Raw genomic sequence first — 12328 nt, 5'->3', positions numbered from 1 at the left:
ATTTATTAGTGCTAATTTGAGATATTTTCAGATCTATGATTGCTTTCCTTTATTTAAATAATTTATATTTTTCCCTTTTGGCTTTGGTTGATTTATTGGTAACGCTTGAGCTGTCAAATAAAGCAGTGGTTGAAATTGGGAGTTGCTCCAATAACTCTAGTCTTTCCATAGAAATTGACTAGGACCTGAGGATTAAGCTAATTAATCCACTTGATTTACCTTCATAGTTAGAGGTTAACAAAGTGGGATTAAAACCCAATTCTCATCGCAATTGATAAGGATAGGACTTCCAGTTCTCCATACCCTGCCAAGAGATTTTATTGTTATTATTTTATTTTACTTGTCATTCAATATATTCCCGCCTTACCTCTTAATAAACCCCAATTTACAACTCATAACCAATAATAAGAACATACCTCCCTGCAATTCCTTGAGAAGACGACCCGAGGTTTAAATACTCGGTTATCAATTTCAAAGGAGTTTGTTACTTGTAACACCCAAAACGTTTGTATGAAAGGACTTTTGAAGGTTTAGAAACTATACTTGCAATGAGGATTTATCCGCAAATTTCTAGACCACGCAAAAGTTCTCTCATCAACCACCATGAGCAACGTTAACTCCCACATTAACTTAGTTAACGTGGAAGCTAATGTGGATAAAGAGGTAATGAGCCAACGTTAGTGACACTCACCTTTGTCACTAACGTTGGAGATGGCTAGCATGACTACGTTAGAAGCCACGTTAACTTAGTTAACGTGGACTCTAATGTGAGAAAGAGGGGCACATTGGAATGTTAATGACAAAAGTAAGTGTCACTAACGTTCTCGAAGGATTGGCAAGCTTACGTTAAGAGCCACGTTAACTAAGTTAACGTGGACTCTAACGTAGGGAAGGGGGAGGTTTATCAACGTTATTGGGAAAGGTAAGTCCCAATAACGTGTGCGAAGGACCAAGAGGCAACGTTAGTGGTAACATTTGTGCCACTAACGTTGAGGTTAACGTGGCTCATACTTGGGTAAGCAATGTTAGTGAAAAAGGTGATTGTCACTAATGTTCTCGAACCCACACTTTCACTTAACGTTAACACCACTAACGGCCTGAGCTAAAAGTCCCTGCCTACTTCACACTTTCTCTCTCCAAGCAAAGCTAAGCCCAATGATGAAGATAACTGCTTCAAACTTAGGATCCAAAAGCCCATACCCAAGACTTGAAGAGCCAACTAGAAGATCAGAAGAGTAGTATATATAGGAGTAACTTTGAATTAGTTTGGAGAGCTGGAAATATTAGGGAGCCTTTGGCCTAGAATTACTATCTGTATTTTACTTTCTCTGCACTTCTAGTTTACTTTCAGCATGTATTCTCCATCTTTGTTTCATTTTCCAGAGCTATGAACAACTAAACCCCTTTCATTGGGTTAGGGAGCTCTGTTGTAATTTGATGGATCAATTATAGTTTTCATTCTCCTTCTTCTATCTTTTCTCTTGATTTTACTAGAAAGCTTTCGATCTTCATCCAATTGGGTAGTTATCTTGGAAAAGAAGCCATTCATACTTGGATCTCTTCTGAACCTTGAAAGAGGAATGAAGAGATCATGCTAGAAATGCTTTCTCATGCTGGACCAAATTGGGTGTGGATGGATATGTGACTATAATCCTTCCAACACTTGATTTGGGAAATGCATGTGGTATAATCAGTGACCATACTTCATCTCTTCTCATGAGCAATTGACCAAGGAATTGGCTATTGATCAAGATTTGAGAGATTGAATTTCAAGGAATTGTAATTCGATCACTTAAGATTGCCAAGGAGATCAATGAATGCATTGATTGAGGAAGAGATGAAAATGAACTTGATCCGGAGAATGCAACATCTCCTGAGCCCAACGAACTCCCCATTTTTGATCTTACCCATTCTCTTTAATTTCTGCCATTTACTTTTATGAGCAATTACCCCATTCCCATTTAAGATTCTGCAATTTACTCTCCGCTATTTACATTCAGCTCTTTATTTCCAGCATTTACTGTTTCTGCCATTTACTTTCCTGCCATTTAATTTTCTGCAATTCCCAACTCAAATTCTGGTTCACTCAACTAGAACATTCCTTTAATTAAGGTTGCTTGATCAATCAATCTCTGTGGGATTCGACCTCACTCTATTTTGAGTTTTTACTTGACGATGAATTCGGTACACTTGCCGAAGGAAATTTGGTACGAGACAAGTTTTCTGCGTATCAAGTTTATGGCACCGTTGCCGGAGATTGATTTTGAATCAACAATGATTAAATTGGAGGATAACTAGATTGAGCATTTTTAGTTTGTTTGATTTAATTTTCTATTTGAGTAATTTACTTTCAGTTTTAGTTAATTTCTTCCCCTCCCCCTACTTTTTCATTTTTTTAGTTATTTACAATTCAGTTCACTGACCCACTAACTGTTTGATATATTGCATCACTCACACTAACAGTAATTGTAACAGAAATACTTCCTGCATCTATTTTCCTTGCTTGTGATTTGTTAGTTGTATGACAGGGAGAAGAAGCGGGGCTTCAAATTCTTTTGATTCAGAACCTGAGAGGACCTTCCTTAGATTAAGGAGGGAAGTAAGAGAAAAACGAGTAGTGGGTGCCAAGGAAGAGGAGGAATAATTTGAACCAAACATGGAAGAAAACATGGAAAACCATTATGAAGAAGAGGCTCACAACCATGGCAGAGAAGGTCGAGCAAATCATGCTGGGGAGGAGAGAAGAGTTTTAGGCTCTTACATCAATCCAAACCCAAGAAACTGTGGAAGTAGCATTCAAAAGCCAACCATCCATGCCAATAATTTTGAACTAAAACCGCAGCTCATCACCCTTGTTCAGAACAACTGTTCATTCGGAGGAGGAGTCCAAGAAGACCCCAATCAACATCTAACCCTGAGGATATGTGACATGGTGAAGTCTAATAGTGTTCATCCTGACGCCTATAGACTGCTCTTATTTCCATTCTCACTCAAGGATAAGGCAGCCAAGTGGCTGGAGTCTTTTCCGAAGGAGAGTTTGACAACTTAGGAAGATCTGGTGAACAAATTTTTAGCCAGATTCTATCCTCCCCAAAGAATCAACAGGCTGAGAGCTGAGGTCCAAACTTTCAGGCAACAAGATGGTGAGACTCTATATAAAGCATGGGAGAGGTTTAAGGACCTGACAAGGAGGTGTCCACCAGATATGTTCAATGAATGGGTGCAGCTACACATTTTCTATGAAGGCCTTTCTTATGAATCAAAGAAAGCAGTAGACCACTCATCTGGGGATCTCTGAACAAGAAGAAGACCATTGAGGAGGCCATAGATGTCATTGAAACTGTAGCAGAAAATGACTATTTCTATGCTTCTGAAAGAGGGAACACTAGAGGAGTGATGGAGCTAAACAATGTAGATGCTCTGCTGGCCCAAAATAAGCTCATTACCAAGCAGCTGACTGACCTCACCAAGAAGATGGAGAGGAACCAAGTAGCAGAAATCACCACTTCATCAGCAACCCAAGAAGGAGTGAATGAAGAAGCAGAGGGTAGTCAGGAGCAAGCCAACTACATTGGGAATTCATCTAGGCAATACCATAACCCATACTCCAAGACCTACAACCCTGGATGGAGGAATCACCCAAACTTTGGGTGGGAGAATCAACAAGATCAAGGCCAAGATCGGAGACATCACAACCCCAACAACAATGCAGCTTACCAACAATTCACACAGAGAACATATCAACACCACCATGACAACACCTCTCTACATCCATATCAAAACCAAAATAACACTCCTCATCCTTCCACCTCTAATCCCAATCCACCATCATTTGATGACAGACTCTCAAAGATTGAGAATCTACTTGAAGGCATAGGGAAAGAGATTCAAGACAACAAGGCATTCAAGGAGGAAGTGCGAGCAAATTTTAAGAACCAGGGAGATACCATCAAGAGGTTAGAATCTCAAGTGGGATATCTCTCTGAGCAGATGCCCAAACCTACAGATGGATTCCCAAGTGATACAGAAAAAAATCCGAGAGGTGAAACAAAGAAAGTAAGATGGGAAGATTGCAAGATGGTCACTATAAGTGATAAGGAGACTGAGGACAAGCCAAGCAAGCAGTCAGAACAACCTGGAGATACCTCATTAGAGAAGAAGGAAAAAGATCACCAAGAACCAAAAATCTCACAACAAGAGCTGCTAAGACTCTATGCACCCTTTCCCCAACTACTCAATGGTGCTGTGGAGAAGAGAATATACTCAAGATTTCTTGAATTGTTTGCATCTCTGCATGTAAACATACCATTCATCAAGACCATCCAACAAATGCCTGCATACATCAAGTATATGAAGGAACTGCTTCCCAGGAAAAGCTCACTCAAGGGAGGCCAAACTATAGTGATGAACAAGGAGTGCAGCGCCCTCATTCAACCAGAGTTGCCTACAAAAAGAAAGGACCCAGGGAGTTTTCACATACCCTGTGCCATAGGAGAAACAATGTTTGATAGAGCACTCTGCGATTTGGGAGCAAGCATCAACTTAATGCTCTTGTCCCTTGTGAAGAGGCTGCAGATCAATGAGATAATGCCCACAGATATAGTTATCAAGCTGGCTGACAAAACTCAAAAACAAGTAATAGGAGTGGTGGAAAATGTGTTGGTAAAGGTTGGGAAATACTTCCTCCCAGCAGACTTTGTCATATTGGACATGGAAGAGAGTTACACTCACCCAATCATATTTGGTGAAATCCTTGTTATGCAGTATATAGTGAAGAACAAGTTTGGTGTTCAGAGCATGCCAAGAAAGCATGAATGCAACTCAGAGCATGCTAGTCTTGGAGCTTTGAACACAAACTTTTCATCACAGTGCTCCAAACTAAGTTTGGTGTCACCCAAGGTGCCACGAATATGCATATAAGGATGCACAGTGAGTTATTTAGTTGGTATTCATGAATAAACAATCTAATTCTTTTTCTTTATTATTCTAGCCGTAAAGTTAAAATTTTTTTTTATGATATTAATTTTTCTTATTTTATTTTTATAGGGAAAAAGAAAAGAGCATTGAAAGGGATTGATTGGACAATTAAAGGAAGAAGGTTCGGACACCACAAAAGGAGGGACTACACACTTGTTCTAAAAAGGGAATGCATTGGAAAATGTTGCCATGCAACATAGAAAAGAATGGACCCTTGAAGACCGAACAATCTCCATCATAAAGTGATGATCCTTGTCCTTTCTCCATGCACAACCCCAACCGTCCATCAAGCAACCACTCCATCAATCCACACCTTCCATTCACTCACAACTTCTCTATATAAGTGATCCTTGTTCCGTACCCCACCTTCACACTCCACGCCTAATCTTCACACCTCTCCATTTCGGGACAAAGCACCTCCTACCCCATTGAAAACATTCCCCCTCACTCCCTTCATTACACTCAACCCTAAACAGCCAAAAGTCTCCACACCCTTACCACCTTCACACATTAACTCTCATTCATGGCATCTTCGAGCTCTAAAAGAAAGAAAGAAAAGGAACCTATGGAGCAACACCCGTATAATGAAAAGAGATTTAGAAGCTTGCACTATGCATTGTAATACGGGTGGATGGTGGATAAGGAGATCATTTATGAGCTGGGGTTTCAAGTTAGGAAAACTGAGTGTCCCGAAATCACAAAGGAGGTAGAAAAGAGAAGATGGGAGCTCCTCACTGATCCGGTCATTAAGGTAAATGCAAATCTTGTAAGAGAATTTTATGCAAATGCGGTCCGATATGATAAGGCAGATGAGTCATATACAAGCTTTGTGAGAGGAAAGACTGTGGATTTCGGTCCCATGAGTGTCATGAGGGCATTAAAGCTACGGTCCATACCGTTTGAAGAAGAGAGTTATCATTCAAGACTGGACAACAATCCCAATTATGACCAGATTATGCAAGATATTTGTGTACCCGGAGCTGACTGGGAAAGATATGCGGATAGGAGACCAAGGTTCATCAAGAGAGCAGACCTCACTCCGGAAGCAAAAGGGTGGTTCGAAATTGTAAGGAGGTCTATCCTCCCCGCAGGGAACAACTCGGAGGTGAATCTCAAGAGAGCCACAATGGTGCACTGTATACTCAAAGGAGGAGAGATCAAGGTTCATGAACTCATAGCCGCAGGCATTAGAAAGATGGCAGAGAAAAGCGACTCAAGAGGAAAGTTAGGTTACCCCAGCACTATTTACCAACTATGCAAGAAATTTGGGGTTGTGTTTGAAGATGAGGACCCCGTGTGGATGAAAGAAGGAATTCCAATAACCGTTCGACGGATGCATGCTACCGCATCTCCCCTGCCTCAACAGAAGCAAAGGAAGAGGCCAGCCCCTCAAGTAGTAGAAGGACAAGTCTTAGAGGGGCAAGCACCAGCCACTTTGGATATGCACCAACTATAGGAAGCCATTGATGGCCTATCTTGACAATATTTGGAAAGCCAAGGAGCACAGAAAGAGCTTCAACTACAGATGATGGGGTAGCAAGAGGAATCACTCTCAAGATGGATGACTCAACAAGGGGAGTGGCAAAAGCAAATGATGGAGCAGCAACTGAGTCAGGGACAACAATGGAGTGAAATATTTCATAAGATAGAACAAAGGCAAAATGAACAACAAGAATCTATCCAGAAGCTAATCAACATCCAAGCACATCAAGGTGCACACATACATGAGATGCATCGAAGACAAATAGAACAGGCAGAACTATTGGACGAGCAAAGGGCATTCGCAGAAGGAGTTTACATGAGCGAGACTGGGCATCATATAAAAACTCAAGCTAGGCTCGGATACTTAGTAGGACAGCTTCCTATATTGCATCCAGGAGTCGCAAGGTATGAAGAAATGAGGGATGAATTAGCACGAAAAGAAAGACAAAGGGTGGAAGAGAGTCATGAATCAGTAAGGAAGGCACTTGAGGATTGGAAGCAAGCAAGATTGGCACAGATGCGAGGAAATGCAAGAGGACACAAAGAGGACAAGCAAGGAGGGGAACATGGGCATCCACATGAGTAAAAGGTGGTGGAGTTCCTTCTTTGGTCCATCTTTTTCTATGCTTTAAATAAGGAAGATCGTGTATGAAATAGAACATGCTTCCATGATAGTTTGAACCTTTTTAAATTCTGTCTTTTAAGCTTTTACTTGAATAGGTCTATGCTTGCTAGTCTTTATGTCACTGCATCCTTACTTTGCTTACTTGTATGCTTGTCCTTTTGAATCAAATGAAAAGAGAATGAGTGTTTTATAAAAGACCAGAGTGGAGTTCATACTATGGAGTAAGTTCCTGAGTTTGTGGTGTGATCATAAGTTAGCTAAGTTGGTTCAACCACAAGGTGGGAAGACAACTATCTGTCATGAATACTATGCTTTGAACATACCCATGAGACTAGCTAAATAATAAGATCCTAATAAGAAAAAAGGAAAGAAACAATTAAAGTGAAGAATAAAAGAATAATAGCAAGAAAAGAAGCTAGGCACCAAGGGTTTGAACCTTGAAGGATGTGTCTGTGGTGTTCCTGTACCAAGGATCTGCTTAGATTACTAAGCTCTTAGGGGTGCTTTATCACCTGGTAACTTGGGTTAACTAACCTGGGATTATCAGCTGAAAGTCCACCATCAAGAGCAATCTTTGCTACAGAACATTTAGTAGCCCAAAGAGGTGCTGGACACCAAGACCTCAAAGAAAGAAAATAAACAAACCATGTGCCTGTGGTGTGTATGTATGGGGGAGAGACTTGAGGAAGTAAGTCCTTAGGGGTGCTTCAACACCTAGCACCTTGAACCAACTGGTTCGGGAGTGTTGGCTGAAAGCTTATTTTAAAGAGTTGCCCCCTTACAGAGCACTTAACCTAAGAACACAAATAAGCCCTGAAATGACAACAAAAGGATCAATGAATAAAAGTCTCATGGGATGCAATCACAGTGAGTATTCTAGGACATGATAAAGGTCTGAAAGCCAGTGAAGGAATGAACCTAAGTTGCTATGCATGAAACCACCATAAAACCAGAAACATGACTTCCACAAGAATGACTCATTTCTCTTGGCATTCCATTCATCATTCTCTTGTTCCAGTACTTGCTTAGGAAAAAGAAAGCTTTAAGTTTGGTGTTGTGATGCCAGGGCATTTTGGCCAGTTTTACTGACCTTTTCTTTACTGTTTTTAGGGTAGTTTCATGCATTTTCTTAGAAAATAAGCTCTTTTTGGGTAGATATTCACTTACATCTTGATTCAAGCATACATTGTGCACTTTACATGATTTCATGAGGATTTTGCATGAATTTAATGACAAATTGGATGCTGCATTTCCCATGACTTGGATTAGAACTTTGATGCACTTTATTGCTTGATTTCAGGACAAAAGAAGCAAGGAAGAACCACGTTAGCAGCCACGTTAATCTAACTAACGTGACCTCTAACGTGGAATGGGAGCTAACTTGCAAAGTTAATGAGAAAAGTAATCGCCAATAACGCCCTCGAAGCCATCATAGCCCATGTTAAGAGTCACGTTAACTTAGTTAACGTGAACTCTAACGTGGAAGAAGACAATAAGTCCAACATTAGTGACACTCCCCTTTGTCACTAACGTTGGACCAAGCTCATAATTGGCCACGTTAGTTGCCACGTTAACTTAGTTAACGTGGCTTCTAACGTTAAGAAGCAAAAGGGAAGCCAACGTTAGTGACATTCACCTTTGTCACTAACGTTGGCCAAGCTTCCATAAGCCACGTTAACTCCCACGTTAACTTAGTTAACGTGGAAGCTAATGTGGAGAGAGCAATTGGTCGCCAACGTTAGTGACACTTACCTTTGTCACTAACGTTGGTGTGAACCACCAAGAGCCACCATGAGCAACGTTAACTCGCACGTTAACTTAGTTAACGTGGAAGCTAATGTGGATAAAGAGGTAATGAGCCAACGTTAGTGACACTCAACTTTGTCACTAACGTTGGAGATGGCTAGCATGACTACGTTAGAAGCCACGTTAACTTAGTTAACGTGGACTCTAACGTGAGAAAGAGGGGCACATTGGAATGTTAGTGACAAAGGTAAGTGTCACTAACGTTCTCGAAGAATTGGCAAACTTACGTTAAGAGCCACGTTAACTAAGTTAACGTGGACTCTAACGTAGGGAAGGGGGAGGTTTATCAACGTTATTGGGAAAGGTAAGTCCCAATAACGTGTGCGAAGGACCAAGAGGCAACGTTAGTGGTAACGTTTGTGCCACAAACATTGAGGTTAACGTGGCTCTGATAAACCACTATTTTATGGTTTATATTGTGTTTAATTTTGTGGTTTTGTCATTATCCTTGCCCACTTATTCATCAATTTAGCATGCATTTATATTTCCTTCCTAAATTCAGTACATGTTTGAAAATTGCTTCCTAGAGACTTTAATTATTTACTTTTAATTCTCCTTTATTCCATTCGATGCCGTGATCTGTGTGTCAAGTGTTTCAGGCCTTATAGGGCATGAATGAGATGGAGATTGGAGAGGAAGCTAGCAAAAATGGAAGGAACACGAGAATTTGAGGAGATAACCAGCGAGAAGTGACGCGGTCGCATGGCTCACGCGACCGCACGAAGGAGCGCAAATCACAGCGACGCGGCCGCATGGCTTGCGCGGCCGCGCGGATTGGAAAGCGGAAGTGACATGGTAGCGTGGACGACGCGAACGCGTGGAGAGGAAAAAGCGCAAGCGACGCGTCCGCATGGATGACGCGATCGCGTGACATGTGCGATCTGCATAATCTGCAGAATTCGATAGGGGCAATTTTGGACCTTATTTCGACCCAGTTTTTGGCCCGGAACAGCAGACTAGAGTCAGAAAATATGCAGAAACAAAACACACATTCATTCAGTAGTTTTAGATCTAGTTTTTTTCACTCTCTTAGGTTTTTCTCTCTAGTTTTTAGGATTTTAATTTTCAATTGATCTTAGCATTGGAACATTGAGAAGAGTTATTTCCTCATCAAGACTTCATCATTCTAGTTTGTTCTCTTAACTTGGTTTTATTCTTCCATGTTCTTTGTTATGTTCAATTTTGTCATTCAGATACTTTTATGATTAATTAATGCGAGGATTATTTCTCTTTAATCCAATTTCAATTCCAATAATCATGTCTTCTTTTAATTCCCTTTTATGTGCCATGGATTCTTTATTTACAATGCGTGAGTAGTTTCATTACTTGATAGGGATTGAATGTTGGAGAAATTTATAGTTGGGTTAAATGTTGGATTGCTATCCTGTCACCAACGCCAATCCCTTCGAACTAAGTGGGTTGTAACTCGTGAATAGATTTAGCAGTCCAACTTGTTTGACTTTCCCTTACCTAGTAAAGGATAACCAAACAGAGTAACCGTTAATTATAAATCAATCTTAAAAATCACTCCATCAATGATAGAGATTCTAACTGATCAATTCCCAGTCAAGGCTTTTATTTATATTATTTAAAATTCCTCAATTTAAATTCCAATTTACTTAGCTCAACTTCTTGGAACATCTGATTAATAAAATAGCACACTTTTCTGCAACTCGTTGGGAGACGACTTGGGACTTGAAACTCCCAGTAATTTTAATTTAAACTCTCTGTCACATATTTCTAAATTGATAGGCAGATTTTCGGTGAGTTAAGAACTATACTCGCAACGTAACCATTTTAATAAATTTTTAATTCAGCAGCTTCTGCTTCCCATTAATTTTTGGCGTCGTTGCCGGGGAGTTGCAATAGAGTGCTAATTTTATTAATTAGAATTTATTTATTTGCAATTTATTTATTTGCATTTTATTTAATTTTGCTACTATGAGCTGCATGTTTCTTCCGTCAAATGACGCGTTCACTTCCTGATCCGCGCTTGCTAATATTCGATCCTGAAATTGAAAGAACAATTTCACGAATAAGGCGAGAACAGCGTAGGTTAGCCCGCTCTGAAGGCGGATCTGAAAGTGAATTTGAGGAAGAAACCAGCCCCCGTTCTACTGATTCGGTTGTTTTACGCGCAAAAAACATGGCAGCTAGAAGAGTTACCATTCAGGAGGAAGGAGCTCCTAACTTTACAATGCAACCGTTTCAAGCTCATCATCCAGCAGTAGCTACCAATTTTGAAATAAAGACCGCACTGCTGAATTTGATGCCCAAGTTTCATGGCCTACCTGCTCAAGAGCCTATCAAGCACTTGAGAGATTTTCAGGCAGCCTGTTCTACTGTCAGGCGTGATGGCACTGATGAAACTTCAATTCTGCTGAAAGCTTTTCCGTTCTCTCTTGAGGGAAAAGCAAGAGAGTGGTACTACACTCAACCTCTAGCAAATGTATCCAACTAGGATACACTCAGAAAGGAGCTTCTAGAGAAATTCTTTCCATCTGAAGTTACTGATAAACTGAGGAAGGATATCTCTACAATTGTTCAGGATGACAATGAGACTCTCTTTGAATACTGGGAGTGCTTCAATAATCTTCTGGAAGCATGCCCCCACCACATGATTGACAAGATCGTGCTACTCAGCTATATCAGACAAGGTATGAGGCCCCAAGATAAGACCACATTGGAAAGTGCCAGCAATGGGTCTATGAAGAAGTACAAGACCACTGATGAAGCTTGGTAATTGATCAGTGATTTAGCTGAATCTACTCGGAACGACAGATAGAAGTAAGGTTGTTCAAAAGCCGTTGCAGAAGTATCTTCTGGCATAGAGACTGCTGCTCTAAATCGAAGCATCTATGAGATGACCAACCTGCTGAAGCAAATGCAGTTGAATCAACAAGCTCAGTAAACTCAACCGCAGCAAAACCAACAACTAGTTCCACAAAGAATTTGCGGAATTTGTGCTGATTACAGCCACTACACTGATGAATGCCCGCAGCTCCAACAAGAAGACAACATGGTGGCATCCACTCACAACTTCTATGACCGCCCCAACCAAGGGTACAATCAAAGTGGAAATAATAACCATGGATGGCAGGACAATTCAAACCAGAATTGGAGGGACAACAATAATAGGGGAGGCAGAGATAATCAGGGAAATCAGAGGTGGAATAATAACAACAACAGGCAGCAAAATCAACCTTACCGAGCACCTCACCTGAGGCAAAACCAAGGACCACCGAACAATCAGCAGCAAACCTCTCAGTTTACTCATTCTTCTGTATCTTCTAATGAAGATTTATTACAAGCTTTTGAGAAAAGACAACTGGCCATGGAAAATACCATCGTGAACAATATTAATGCCAGTCTGAATGGTTTTACCTCTACTCTACAAGCTTTATTGACATAACTTGGTTCAGCACAAAATTCCAGTAA

The 12328-nt window shown here is 40.6% G+C and overlaps 1 non-coding gene across 1 annotated transcript; it reads right to left on the bottom strand.

The window, feature by feature from the left end:
* Window positions 1-11405: 11405 nt before the first annotated feature.
* LOC112731727 (small nucleolar RNA R71) lies at window positions 11406-11513 on the bottom strand. Its single transcript, XR_003167491.1, has one exon. It is a non-coding gene; the product is annotated as a small nucleolar RNA R71 (small nucleolar RNA).
* Between the last annotated feature and the right edge of the window lie 815 nt (window positions 11514-12328).

This window comes from Arachis hypogaea, chromosome 12 (genome assembly GCF_003086295.3).
Source record: "Arachis hypogaea cultivar Tifrunner chromosome 12, arahy.Tifrunner.gnm2.J5K5, whole genome shotgun sequence".
NCBI lineage: Eukaryota > Viridiplantae > Streptophyta > Magnoliopsida > Fabales > Fabaceae > Arachis > Arachis hypogaea.
The sequence above is the reverse complement of the archived record's forward strand: the minus strand, read 5'-3'. Positions and strand labels throughout refer to the sequence as shown.